Below are 14,493 nucleotides of genomic sequence, written 5' to 3'. Positions count from 1 at the left end.
TACAACATCACATCACTAGAACTCATGTGTCATTGACCTCTCGCTGGTCACACAAAGTATCGGAAATGGCCCTCTGATGACAAATATCATTTTAATTACAGAGTTTAAATTGGATTAAAAGAGAACCAGTTATTAGCGTCACAGTTCTCCAGCTTCCAACACGTGAGTTATCTCTAACCTTATACGCAGCTGATGTTGGGACATTGCCCTATTAGGTCCCTGTGGGCGAGTCTTTGGATTCAGATATTTCATGGTTCCAATATCCCGGGGAGTCCACAGACTTTGAATTATTATATTTCTACTAAAATCACTTACAGTCAAATAAGTGTTTCATTTTCCCCCCTTCAGCCCGCCTCAGCCTCAGTCCAACGTGGGGCCTGCTCTGGTAACAACAAAAGTTCACTTTCCGACTTCTGAAACGCCCTGTGAAGCGCAGAGTGATCCATGACCCGTCTTTAAGCACAATTTCCTGCCAAAAAAAGAATCCCCTAATTTCTTCTAAGTCACCATTAGCTACTATAAGCATGACCGGGCGGTTACCTTTTGTCGGAGCTCCCTTGAAACCACTATCTATTAGGTGGCTCAAGTCAAACCCCCACAGTCTGAGTTTAATAAGAGAATAGTTTGCTCCTATATTTTAACCTTGTTATCCAATATCCTGCCTTGTAGTCCGGCTGTGTGTGTGGGTGTGTGTGTCCGTGCATGCATGTGTGTTTGTGTATATATGTGCGTTTGTCTTGGATTGTGTGTTTCTTTGCATGAGTCTGCTTGTGTAGATTCATGTGTGTGTGTTTGTGTGTGTGTTCATGTGCGTGCATGTGACTGAGTTTGTCTGTGCGTGTTTGTGTGTGTGCATGTATGTCTGAGTGTGTGTGTTTGCATGTACATGTCCCTGCTTGTGTGTGTACATAAGTGTGTGTGACTGCGTTTGTGCACCCGTGTTTCTGTGCGTTCACGCCTGTGTGTGTGTGCCTACACGTGTGAGTGTGTGTGTCTAAATGTGTGTGTGCTTGTGTATGTGCCTTCATGTTTGTGTGTGTGTGTGTGCGTGTGTGTGTGTGCGGGTATGTTTGTGTGTGTGTGTTTGTGTGTGTGTGTATATTTGTGTGTGTGTGTATGTTTGTGTGTGTGTGTGCGGGTATGTTTGTGTGTGTGTGGGTATGTTTGTGTGTGTGTGCGGGTATGTTTGTGTGTGTGTGCGGGTATGTTTGTGTGTGTGTGAGTGTGTGTGTGTGTTTGTGTGTGTGTGTGTGTGCGGGTATGTTTGTGTGTGTGTGTGTGTGCGGGTATGTTTGTGTGTGTGTGTGTTTGTGTGTGTGTATATTTGTGTCTGTGTGTATGTTTGTGTGTGTGTGTGTGTGCGGGTATGTTTGTGTGTGCGGGTATGTTTGTGTGTGTGTGTGTGTGTGTGTGTGTGTGCGGGTATGTGTGTGTGTGTGTGAGTGTGTGTGTGTTTGTGTGTGTGTGTGTGTGTGCGGGTATGTTTGTGTGTGTGTGTGTGTGCGGGTATGTTTGTGTGTGTGTGTGTGCGGGTATGTGTGTGTGTGTGTGTGTGTGTGTGTGCGCGCCACAGGGCCTGACCCCAGTGTGATGGAGTGGGACGCTGTGCAGCGCACTCTTCAGGTTTCTCTCCAGCCACAAAAGAAGCCGTAGCCCCCTCCCCCCTCCCCCCCCCCCCCCCTCCCCCCTCCCCGACCCCGACCCTGACCCTGACCCCCCACCCAGCCCAGCCACGTTAAAGACCCCTGAGCCACGGGGTTACACAGAGAGGAGAGCCCAGAGCTGACCACTCCTGAGTCATCACCTAACACGTGGGAATGAGGCCTCTCCTCTTCTCGTCTCCGTGAGATAACTCCGGCCAGGCTGAGGACCTCTGGCACTAGGGGCGTACATCCGGACCCTAACTGCACTCCATTCAAGGGATGTGTCATTTTTTTAAGCATTGCCAGTATGTTCACATGCCCTGAACGTTTTGCTAAATATCCGTCGACATAGCCCAAGTTTCGCAGAGGCACCTTTGTACCCAATATGAATAAATAAATAATATTATATAATATAGCACATTTATTAAATTCATGCTATAAGATGAAACTCTCCAGCAGTTGATACTAAAGTAAATGTCATGATTTGGAAGGAGTGAAAATCTGTATTGACTTGATTTCCACAATGCATGTTATGTTCAATAAATGTGTGGTAGTGTCTGCTTCTACCCTCTCAGCGTGAAACATGTCTCTCCTCATCCCAAGGGATAATGTGCCGGTCCCAGCCGGCCTGGCAGCACCTCTAGTCTCTGGAGGAGAAGCTGAAGGCAGGTCTCCACTCCCCGCTCTATAGTGGTAATAACAGCTCCACACAAGAGGGAGTCAGAAGAAAACAGCAGGGTACTGTACCTCTCAGATTACCGCCAGCGCACTCCCGTTACCCGGCTACCTTACTGTACTTTCCCCAGGATACCGTCCCCTCATATCTCCTCCGAGGACATTTTGGGGACTTTTTTTTACCCCGAGGAGGAAATCGAGAAAATACAAAGCAAAGATCTGGGTGGAAACAGAGAGCAACCATGAAATGGTAAACTGCAAGCGGTAAAGGGCTCCCTGGCTGAAATGTTATTTGGATGATAGCCTGCATAAGAAAAGGAACTGTGTTTGGTTTCTCATTGGGAGTCACCGGCAGGGCTCATTGTGATAAGAAAATAAGTCTAATGTTACCTGATCTGGTATAATGTGCACCAATTACCACTCCATTGCACTTCATTACAGGTCTGTAATGGGCCTGGGGTCGGCATTCGAGGCCGAGTGCGGAGGAAAATTGAGTGGTCATTGATAATATGATAAAAACTGACAGTGAGAGGCCCTGCTGACAAATTATTGAAATTTACAGTTGATAGGGAAACACTATAACCTTATTTTGTAAGCAGCTGGCCGGCCCTTGTGCAAAGCGGCTCCCCCAACACAATGAGAGGCTTATGGAGGGAGGGAAATCTAAAACTATCACAGAGTAGTTCTGGACTCCTGCTCTTCCGCGTCTGGCGCGGGGCGCACGGGTATTGTTGTATTTTCCCCCACCAATATCCCCGGTCAAATGGAGCCCTCGGGACCTCTCTGTGAGATGCCGCCCCGCTAGACGTTACCTGGATGTCAAGAGAGAGAGCAATATTTGAACAGTCTTAAACCAACACTTCATATGATACGGCAATTTAATTTTTTTTCTGTGAATTTATTTTTCTTTTAGAATCACCACAAATAATCTCGCATAGATCCAACAGCCTTTCCATTCAATGCCCTCCGCCATAGGAATAGTTTATTGCACAAGCCGACAATATAGATCAAAACGGCCTTGTTCCCTAAACTATTATCATATTCCTGTGCTGGTGTTTGCCTCAGTTTAAGTGGTTCCATTTGAAGCCCCTTGAATAAATAAATCAAATAAACCACCATCAGACATACATTTTCAATCCATCAAGGTAATCAGATTCTGTTTACCTGAATGGGAACTATTCTAAAATGTTATTAAAAAACTTAAATGGAGTTTAGGTGTGGAATAACTAGGCGAGGGAAATGATGAGCAAACAGCGGGATAAGATTCCAATTACTATTAAACAAGCATCGTGTCGACTAGCAAAGAGGAAAATACGGCTGACATTCTCCTCTGTGGTGGCGACCATCTGATCGGCTTTGTGGTTCGGGAGCAAAGAAGGTTTCAATTCAGAGGCTTTCAGGCAACGAGGCTGGTTGTTTACACACTCAGTAGCAAGTGGCACACAGATTAATCTGCCTCTTAAGGATGCCATTTCAGCTATTTGGCCGATGATGATATATCCAGGTGTTGATTCCACAAATGCTTTGTAATGGATTGCAGCTATTTTTGATTCTTTTTTTTTTTTTTTTAATAATGGAACGATGTTGATATTAGCTGAAAGGAAGAAGATGAGCTTTCAATGAAGAGCATTCAAAAGATGAAGGCCTAGTTACCGTTGAGATTATCGAATAATTGTGTTGGAGGTATCTAAATGGTTTAGATATTTTATCATTTCTACAAATAATAGATTTATATATAGTCTGTGGAAACGAAGGCTACATTAAGCATAAACACTGTATATGAACGCATAATCATGACCAGTTTAAACAAGTCATTACCTTGTTGATAAAGGGGCAGTTCCATTAGGCCTAATCCTTTGTATCTAAATAGGCAATATCTTGAATGCATGCTTCATTGATCAAAACAGTTTTGGAACAACTTTTCAGACCACAATCTTTAACTAGTATTTAAAGATGATTTTTTGCTTTCTTCTACTGTCTCTGCTGAGCTGAAAACCCTTCAAAACGATAAGACACTCATTTTGGATGCAGCTTTGGCTGCAGCAATCACACCGGCCAACAGATAACCCTATCTTTATTTATAACTGGCACCCTGTGCATGTCTAGTTGGAGATAATAGTTTCATCCTGGAGAGAAAGTTTGCTCACCATACCCTCATTGTTGGGTAAATGTGAGAGATTCCTGATCCATTAGGATTCATTGGAGTGAGGGATAGATTCATCAGATAATTCGGAACCAGCGCTAGTTCGGAAAGTTCCACTTTTCTTCTCGCTACAGACACGCACATGTTACGTATCTGCCCTCGGTGGAAAACTGCATACTTTTATTGAAACTTAATTTTTTTCTATTAGGTTACGATGATGATGATAATAAGGATTATTATCGTTTATAAGTAGTAGTACTTGTTATTATAAATTAAGAACTTTTAATATTATAAATTGTCTGTAAATTAAACTTAAAAGATTTGAAAAGATTTTCCAGGTTTGTCATTATAGATTTGGACTTTTAATAGTAAATCATATGTAGTGGTTTACTATAGGAAAATAATATTTTTAGCTTTTTTTTGAAAAAAAAACCATAAATAACTTTCAAAACTTATTTAAAATTACAATCCTTCTGTCTATTTTTTAACATTTAGAATAATTCATTACTGTTTAATAATTATTAACTAATTAATGATGAACTATTTACTTATTTCATATATTTGCAGAATTATTTTCAGCATTGTTGTCAACTTTGTTCTGGGGGTCTTTCGAGAGAAGCTTATGGTTCCTTCATTTTCCTTTATGTTCTTTGGTGTCATACTTTAGTTATTAGCCTACATACTTCATGGAGTGAAAAAGTACAGCTTTGAAGGCTTGTGTTTGCAAGATACTAATACAATCAAACATTATTTATGTGACTATCAGAAACTTTTGTCAAATTTGAAAAGTCACTGCAAAGCTTGCCTGTGGATAGCACACTTGCCAAAACGGTCAAACAACTTTTTTAGATGCACTTCTGAATATAACCACCAGAGGTCAGAGCTTCACTGCAAATGTTCCTCAGCTGCAGCTAACAGTATGCCAAGCATGCGCCGCTTATTGTTATCACAGAGGCCATTTCCTGGGAGATGTGTGTTGAAATAAGTTTGCTTAAAACATCATTACAAATCCAATTAATAGTGTCATTAAACTAGATGAGAAGTGTGACAACATTGTGTGATTTGAAAGTCCTTTAAATTATACAAAGTCTAATGCTGGTATACCAGGTGGCAGATAACTGACTTGTCTTTAATGTCTAAATGCATCTTGATTTTAATTAGACAAGTAATGGGTTATGGGGCCGTTCCACTCTGAACTACTTTCAGACATTTATCTCAAAGTCAAGTGTATCGATCTATAGAAGTACATAATTTAACTGACTGTGTATGGTTACTTGGTCACCTGAAGCGCATAACATTACAATAGTATTATAAATTACAAACAGTAGGCCTACCTTATATGCCACAAGAGGGATGGATACAGTTTGCGTGTCAAGTAGACACGATGGACAAAGCACCAATTCAAACCAGTTTGTCGTTATTGACCAACTGAAAACTATGGCCAGACAAAGCAATGTGGTCATATTGCATTTGACAACTCAAAAGCAATCCTATTACAAAATGAAGCAAAAGCTCGCAATCATTCTTTCTGTTCCATTCATTTTCATTAAAATCCTAGGTCATGCTCACGTCTAGTTTAAGAGCCTCTTAACAGTTTAAAATCCTCATGAAGTGTTTCCTTTAGAGCCTTACTGCTTTAATATAACCAAGGAAAATGACCCAAAAATGTGAAGTTAAAACTCTGATGATCTTAATAATTAACTAGGATTTCTTTCTTCCCAAAATAAGGCAGACTTTTCTACTCTACGTTTAACAAAGAGACTGCTTAAAAAAAAAGTGAGCTCATTAGGATTTAAAGTGTCACTAAAAGAATAAAGCTGCTTGTGATGAGGACTTTCCATGGTAAAATATTGACTGTTAATAGCGTTTCATTTTGGTAATTGGTTTCTCAGAACGCAAATGAAACCATCAAAATAAGATTGGAAGACCAATGAGTTGTTAGCCTTCTTGTACTAGACAGTTGGAGGTAGTACTTATTATACATCCATGTAGTACTTATACATCCATGGGTAGTACACTGGCAGAAAATAATACCCAATAGGAAGTGAGGGACTTAATGTGCAATTAAATGTGTACGGTTGCATATACATTGGTTTGAAACTACAAATCTCAAGAAAGGTAATAGTTATGTTAGTGGTTAATAGTGGTGTTGCTTTCGACGGATGGGGGTTGACCTTTACACATTAAGGTGACTTTAATTGGATTTTCTTTTATTTTCTTTCTTGCAACCTGCCCGACAAGGCAAACACCTACATGTTGTTGAATACATTCACACCATTAGTGGAAGTCCAGACAATAAAACCTGGTCCTGTGGTTTTCTTGCTAGCTGATTCTACCCATGCGCAGCTCTTTGGGTCTTAATTGGAAAATGAAAATGGTTCAGTCACAATAAGGAAGAGGGCTTTTAATTGAGGCCGAACCTGGGAATTCTCCATCAGGTGAATAATTATTAAACTCTGGTGAATAATTATTTACAACATTCTGTAATTGCGCGGCAAAATATCACTTCAACAAACTCACTACCATTCTTAAATCCAATTAAAACACAGTAATTCCCATCCAAATAAGACCTACTTGTCTACTGCATGTTGTATCTCAGACATTTGAATATATTTTATAACTGTACACGTTGAAATTATGCGCCAAAAAAGACTACAAAAGCAAGAGACTACCTAGGCTCATGGTATCCAAATTCTTAACGATTAAGATAAATGTCCTTATACATCTGCAAATTGAAGCCATTTGACACACATTTGACTGATAAACAATTATATTAAAAGATTAAAAAATAAGATTTTTTGCTGTGAACCAGTAGGCCGGTACAGGTAATGTTCAACATTAACTTATACTATATACTGCAAGAAAACGTAATTGAATTAACCATTTTCGTGCACTTGCAGTCAGTGAATTACCCCACGCCCCCACAGGAATAGCCCTCCTAAATCTCCTGGTGTCACAACAATTCTCAACTGAATCGGTTACAGCACTGACACTTAGAGGATTACATGGTGAATCAATAAACTACTCGGCTCATGAATGAGCGCAGGTTCAAATAAACTGATACCTTATTGATATCCGTGGGTCTGAAGTCCTGTGTCTAAAGCCTGATTGTTGATCTTGTTGTTGTTGTGGTTTTTGTTAGCAGGTAGGCTAACTAGTTCCGATTAGCTAAAATTATAATCAATAGAAATTCTTGATATTTAAAAAACTGCTATTCAGATGAAAAGTAACATCTCATTTAATCAAGGGACGATATAACACTCAGGTGCTTATAATGTTTTATAGCCTAATATTACACAAAATAGCTTTTATGTTCATCTGTCATACTACAAGGCCGTATGTATCCTCTATTGCTTTGATTTCAAATGAGAAAGATAGTGCCCGTGCAGAATCTATAACTGTTTATAAACAGATATTCCCCACTTACTTAGGAATTCCACTTCCTTGCAGTTAGCTGATTGGTAACTTTCAGCAAACAGCCGGACCAGACAGGCGGCGTTCCACTCCCCGGCTCCTAACAAGCATAGTAATACATCAGTCAAAAGCAATAATTTCACTATTAATGAAATTCCAATTTGCCTTCAGTGCATTTCACGTTGACATTTTCCACATTGCAACAGTGCTTTGATAAAGTTTTTAAAATGCAAAAACGCATCTAAGAGGCTAAAGACCAGCCCGGGTGTCAGAACGGCTGGCAGAGGACTATGGTACTTAATTTTTATCACCAGTAGCCCGGGGCAATGGAAGCCTGAATGTTAACATTGGCTCCATTTTCATTATCATCACATGATTATGGATTTTACTGCATTTAGCTGATAATACAACTAGGAGCTCACCTTAAAAGAAGTTGCTCGGAGGTTTCATTTCGGCCCAAATGAAATTTTCATTTGACAAACAAGTATAATTAGGCTGCACTTCTTGTTCGGTGTCAGCCTGTTTTCTGATTGAACTTAGACCAATTTGCCGCCTCTAAATGAGTTTGAATAATTTCCATCCTGAATGTCTCCAGGACATTAGCTTTGGGAGTGCTAAGTGGTTAGCATGCGTTTTGAAGTTACTGATTATTTGATGCCTCCCACTCTACCTATACGTTTTCTCCCCAGCTTACTTCAAAGTTAACACGAGAAAAAGAGTCCACACATTCCACCTTGGAGTACAATGACAATTTAAATGTGTTTTTCGGACAGGTCCATGAGGGGAAGTGGGAATGGATTTAATAAGTGTGTAATGCACTTCGTTAGCTTCAATGCTCTTTGTTTTCTCCGAATTCATTTCTTTCATGTGGTGTCAGTTATTATAATGAACGAGTGATTTGGTTCTGCTGAAACTGTACACCTAAAAGGAAAACTTAAAAAAACACTATTGGTTTAATTAAACCTTCTAATTAGAAATCCATAAATTATGCGTCAATAGCCTTGCTACAGCTAAGGAACTTTGACAGTACCAAATAGGGTATTCATCCAATGCAGTTTTAAAGCTTCATATCCAATAATTAGGCTGAGTTTCTCAGGGCACCTCGATGTAATTAAATAATAAACCACACAACTAAAGAAAAAAACAATAAACCAGTAATTGATATTGTCATAATTTTAGTTTCCTCTTGACATATTATAGCTGCTAAAGAAATGTTCTTTGAAGCAAACACAATAAGTACGTACTTTTGTCTAATATGTGACTATAATTGTGCATTTGCATGGGAATAGCGTTTCCTGGTACCAGAGCTTCAAGCCATGTTCTTGGTTGTTTAAAGAAGGAAAGAAAGAAAGAAATGAATAAAAAAAAGAAAGAAAGATAGATAGATAGAAAGAAAGAAAGGTTGACAGACGGGAGGCAGAGCTTTATTGCCACACATAGGCTTGTTTTAAGAAGGTAAGAAAAACAGTAAACAACAAACCGAATGAATATATACTACGGAAAATCATGCAAATAATAATTCATCCTTGATTTTTCATTTTTTGGAGGGAAGGATAGGGCAGAGTTGTTGATAGACCTTTTATGTATGGTATGACTGTTATGGCCTTTTATCATTCTAGTGGTAACAGACTATCTTTGCGCAAAGCTTATACGCATCGCCATTAGTTCACCTTGAGGGTTTTGTCATGCTATGTTTGCATAGTATAGCAGCCTATAACCCTATATGTTTCTATAGTTTTAATTCTACTACTAATACAATAAGAATGAGAATGATAATACACATTGTCAGAAACAGTGTGAGACAGTGATGAATCAGAAGAAAGTGTAGCTTGGTCTTGTCAGTTATACATACCTGGACAATCAATGCCCATTTAGACTGGTAAACTAACCACATATCCACATCCTTAAAACGTGTAAGATCACTGACGTCGCAGAGATCCAAAGGGCTGACTGTTTAAATGAACCTTTCCTCCCTCACAATGAAGCAGGCGCAGGATGCTGAACGGGAGCATTTGCTCTATTGAAGTGCCATCAATACAGCCCCCCTCCCCCTCAGATCAGTAAACACATCGCCGCTGACTGACAGCTGCCAGCCGCGAGGCAGGGCTAGGGAGGGCGCGTGTGGAAATAGCCATGTTTTCCCTGCCTTTGAGTGAGTGATCTGCAAAGGTACACATTAAGGCTCTCCTTCAGCAATGCACACAGAGCACTTTGAAAGGAGTATATAAAAACAGCCCATCAGCCCCTTATCATCCCCACCCCCGTCATCAACCACCGCCATCACAACAGTAAACAGTGCGGTTCGTGCCTGTGTGTGTGCCGAGCTGGAGGTGGGGGGGTGTGGCTGTGTGAGACGTTGTGGAGTGTCTTGGGACGAAGGCGGACAGCGAGGTACTGGTAATGGTAGTAGTAGTACTAGCGGTATTTGTGGGGGGGGGGGGGCTCAAACAAACTCTGGAGAGGTGGCAAGTTTGCATTTGCCCATACCAACAAGCCTCCTATCTCATTAACAAACCCGCTGAAATAAAAGGGGTGCTTTTTTTGGCTCACAGCTATGAAAAAAAAAAGACGAAATTATCATAGTGATGATGTTCCTCAGCCGTCAACAGAGCTGTGATAACGGTGTTTGATGATGGCTTTCCCATGAATGTTAAGCAGCCGCGGCAGCAGAGGCGAGGGGCTTATCAGCGCCTAATGCCCATCTCTAATTCCTGGCCTTCTTGAACTAGCCATTTTCTAACAGCGTTAACTGTCAAATTTACATCCCGTCTTAATGCCACTAAAGAGTACGGGTATGAAGAGTAAATGACAGCAGTGTAATGAGGAAGGCTATGCATTCCTTCCTATCCCTCACACACACACACACACACACACAGGCAGCCCACCTCATCTTCTTCTTTCTCTCTGAAGAAGAGGAGGGAACAGGAGAAGAGATTTCCACCATCAGGAGTCTCTCATCCTATGTGGCGCGGCGTGATGCTATGATGCAGAGCTCAGCCGTGAACCCAGGGGTTGCAGATGCTTCAAATTAGCAAGGCGATCTATTCAGAGAGGGATGAAGAAAGCAGGGGAACAGGTATATTATCCACAGACTCTCTCACAGACAAACAAAGAAACACCTCGTCAACAAGCAATGAACCCGGAGCACAGTGGAGAACATTAAATGTAGGAGCCTTATAATGTGCACTTCACATGACGCGTATTGTGTTAAAAACAGTGGAGCCTTGTTAGAGGAAACGTTAGAGGTAAACAACAACAGTGACTAACGAACGGCTTCCTCTTATGTTCATATACATTGTCGATTCATATTTAGTGTAGTGTACTAGCTGTTTTCGTCAGCAGAGTATAAAAAGTGTGATTGCATTATCATTTAGATCAGATTCTATCAGATCTGTTATTATTATTATAATCACATATTTCAAACAAATCATCTGTTCAGCTCACTCTCTGCAAAAGACTGAATAAACTAAGTAAAATGGTTCCTGCTTTTCACAATTCAAATAACTCTGGTAAATGTAGAATTGTCTGGTGGTTAATGTTGTATTCATTTAACTACCACGTGATGTGGGATTTCTTATAAAATGTATGTTGCATCAGATGAGGAAGACTCTGCAAATTAAGATACAGATGATTTTTTGTGCTCCCCTTATGCAAATTGAAGTTGAAAGTTCCTCAGTGCATGCATGTAATTTGAAATGGCATTTAAGCTTCATATGCAAGATGTTATCAGCCAAATTAATTCATCAGGCAATATTCTCCTTTATTTCCCAAGGAATTGTTCTATGTAAGGGACATTAATGAATGACTGCAAGGCCATGCACAAAAATTATCTGCAACATTTAGCATTGTGTACGGTGTTAATGATACACTACCCAGCCGGAAAATAACACATTGTGCAATTTTATACATGGCCGCATCAGAAACTATTCAAATGAACATAGAGCATCAAAATATGAACCTATACTTCCTGAACACCTGCAGCTATACATATATATATATATATATACCTTATTTTCCGACACAGTGGGTAAGTGGGGGGATTCATATGAACTATTCAAACTCGATTTCCACACAGTTAAAATTGAAATAAGAATAAAGAGTAGAAGGGACGTACCTTCCATCTATGCTGTGGTAATCAACCGTGCAAGCCAACCTATGAATATGTAGTCGGCTTCATCTGAGGGCCCTGACTCCAGTAGAGCAGGCCAGCCGTGATTAAATCTCAGCTCATCTGATTGGAGCATGTAAAGATTCAAATAGAGCTCATTTCATGCCAATCTGGTGGCCTGCAGTTATGCTAGCCAAAAGGGAAAGAGGCCACTGTGGCTGATTTAGAAAGGAATGAGACAACAGATAAATGGTGAAATAAAGTTTAAAGTCCCTCTCGCCAAGCCCCCCCCACCCCCATAATGCCCCTCCTCCATAGAAGAAATATTTCCATCTAAATGTATTATTATTTTTATCAGGTCATAGAGCACCAGCTGTGCAGCTCAGAGATTAGCCCAATTAAACATCAAATAGGGTGAACTTACTCGAAAACGTCTGCTGTTCCGAGTGTTTAACCCAGTTCTTCCTTCAACGACACTCCCAGTGGCGGGACGCAGACAGTGACAGTGGGGGGGGGAATCAAGACAGGGCTCTGTTTTAGCTCGTGATAAACTGAACGCATGTGTTCGTGAAACACTATTTGTACCTTACAGGGGTTGCCAATTCCAAGTGCTGCGAATATATGGTTGAAAACGCAACCCTCTGTAGACAGGTCAGACAGGTGTACTCTGCGTGGCGGCTGCTGAACCAGCTTGGTTAGCAGAGCTGGGTAGAGGTGGAACTTTGTGTATCTTTGCATCAGCCCCGCGAAACAGAGCGCTGGTTTGTCTCAGGGCCGGAGTGAAACGTCAGTCTGAAACGTACCATTGTTCGCCGCAGCCTGTAGGCACAACGGATTTGACACAAGAGTGCTGATGAATCTCATCAGTTTAATGTGTTTATGCTCGCTAAGCCTTTAAAGCTTATTGCTGTTCAATGGACTGCTTCAAAGTTACCTAATTCCAACCACAAGCCCACCCTCCCCCAGCCTGAACCCCTCCCGTGCACCGGTTGCCCTGCAATGTGCAGCCTTTCAAATTCTCCCTCTCAGCACCCTGCCGCTTTCCAATAAAATGCACATATTCAGCGAAATGCACGCGGTGTATCAATGATTTAAATACTTTGGCGAAGAAGAGATCTTGACAGAAATACTGAAGCCATACATTAGTGTTGTTGGCACCCAGAAATCCAACCCATGGTGACTATTGGCACCCTCCTAGCCATTGAACCTCACGTTTTACAGGCTTTTCAGTGGGCCTAAGTGCTTCTTTCTTATCTCTACCGCGCCCCAACCCTGCTCGCCCATCTCAAATGCAAACCGCTTGCCCTCGTGGCAGTTAACACCTCAAATTAATTAAAAAGTCACAGCCAAATTAATATTGTTAACAAGTTCAAACAAAGATCGTCATTAAGGCTGCTGTGGCCAGTGTTTTTTCTGTGTGTGTATGTGTGTGTGACAGGTGAGTTTGGAAGGAGTAGAGAAATAGAGTTCAATACGAAGGATGTGGAGGAATAACCCAGAGAGCGGGTGTAACATTAACATGCGTGATGTGTTACTGCATGTCTCACAATGGGGAATGATCCGGCCGTCAGGAAGTGTACTGGGACACGCTGATAGATCCATGAGGCCGCTGCAGCCGGCCAGAGGGCAACACAACCGTTTAGCATCTGATAGCTCACCGGCTACGCGGTTTAAAAGTAACTTCCTCAATCGTACTTTGACACTGTGGTTTCCAAAGTAGGGTCATGTTGGCTCAGGAGTTCAGTTTTTTTTGGAGTTTAAAGGGGTTTCATTGAAGACATGTTAGACAACATGGTTAACATGGAGTTTGTCCTCTTTACTTTGTACCCTTCCCATTCTCTTAGTAAATACGATAGAAGCAACAGTCAATGGCGTACCTCTATACAATATTGTCTACCTGTCCGTCCCACTGTATGGTTAAAGCAAACATCTAAAGCGTGGTGGCTTGTATTTTCCCCTCCATACGCGACTCATTGAAAGGCATTGTTCAGAGCCAGGCAAGGGGATACGGATAGAATGTGACACATTTTGTCAGAGTAAATATGGTTTAATAAATGAATTAGCTTCATAAATAATGGCTGTAATGACATTTTAGGGGACAATAAGCCTCAGCGTTGTCAGGAAATAGTTGATGTATGAGTTTCATGCCTCAGCGCTTCCTCAAAATGAATAGGCTCGGGAAGATAGCAGGGACCTACAGCAGCCCATTCCCTGGAATTATCAACTTGTTGTCAATTTGCACAGTGGAATTACACATGCAAATTGAACTGCCTGCACAAACACCACTTGGAGATGATAAAAACAAATTAACAAAGGCTATAGAAGGAGGATTTATTTCACTGGCTAACCCAGGTCAAGCAATACATGTATTTTACGATTGTGTGTACCCAATTTTGGTGTAATTATATCAGCAAATTATTCCTGGTAATCTTCTTTTTTTTTTTTTACCCCCCACAACCTTCTACTTACACACATAATTAGCTTTCTTTGTGCTTTGGCAAAACAACAGC

Source organism: Pollachius pollachius, assembly GCF_949987615.1.
Source record: "Pollachius pollachius genome assembly, chromosome: 2".
NCBI lineage: Eukaryota > Metazoa > Chordata > Actinopteri > Gadiformes > Gadidae > Pollachius > Pollachius pollachius.
This window is presented reverse-complemented; position numbering follows the sequence as displayed.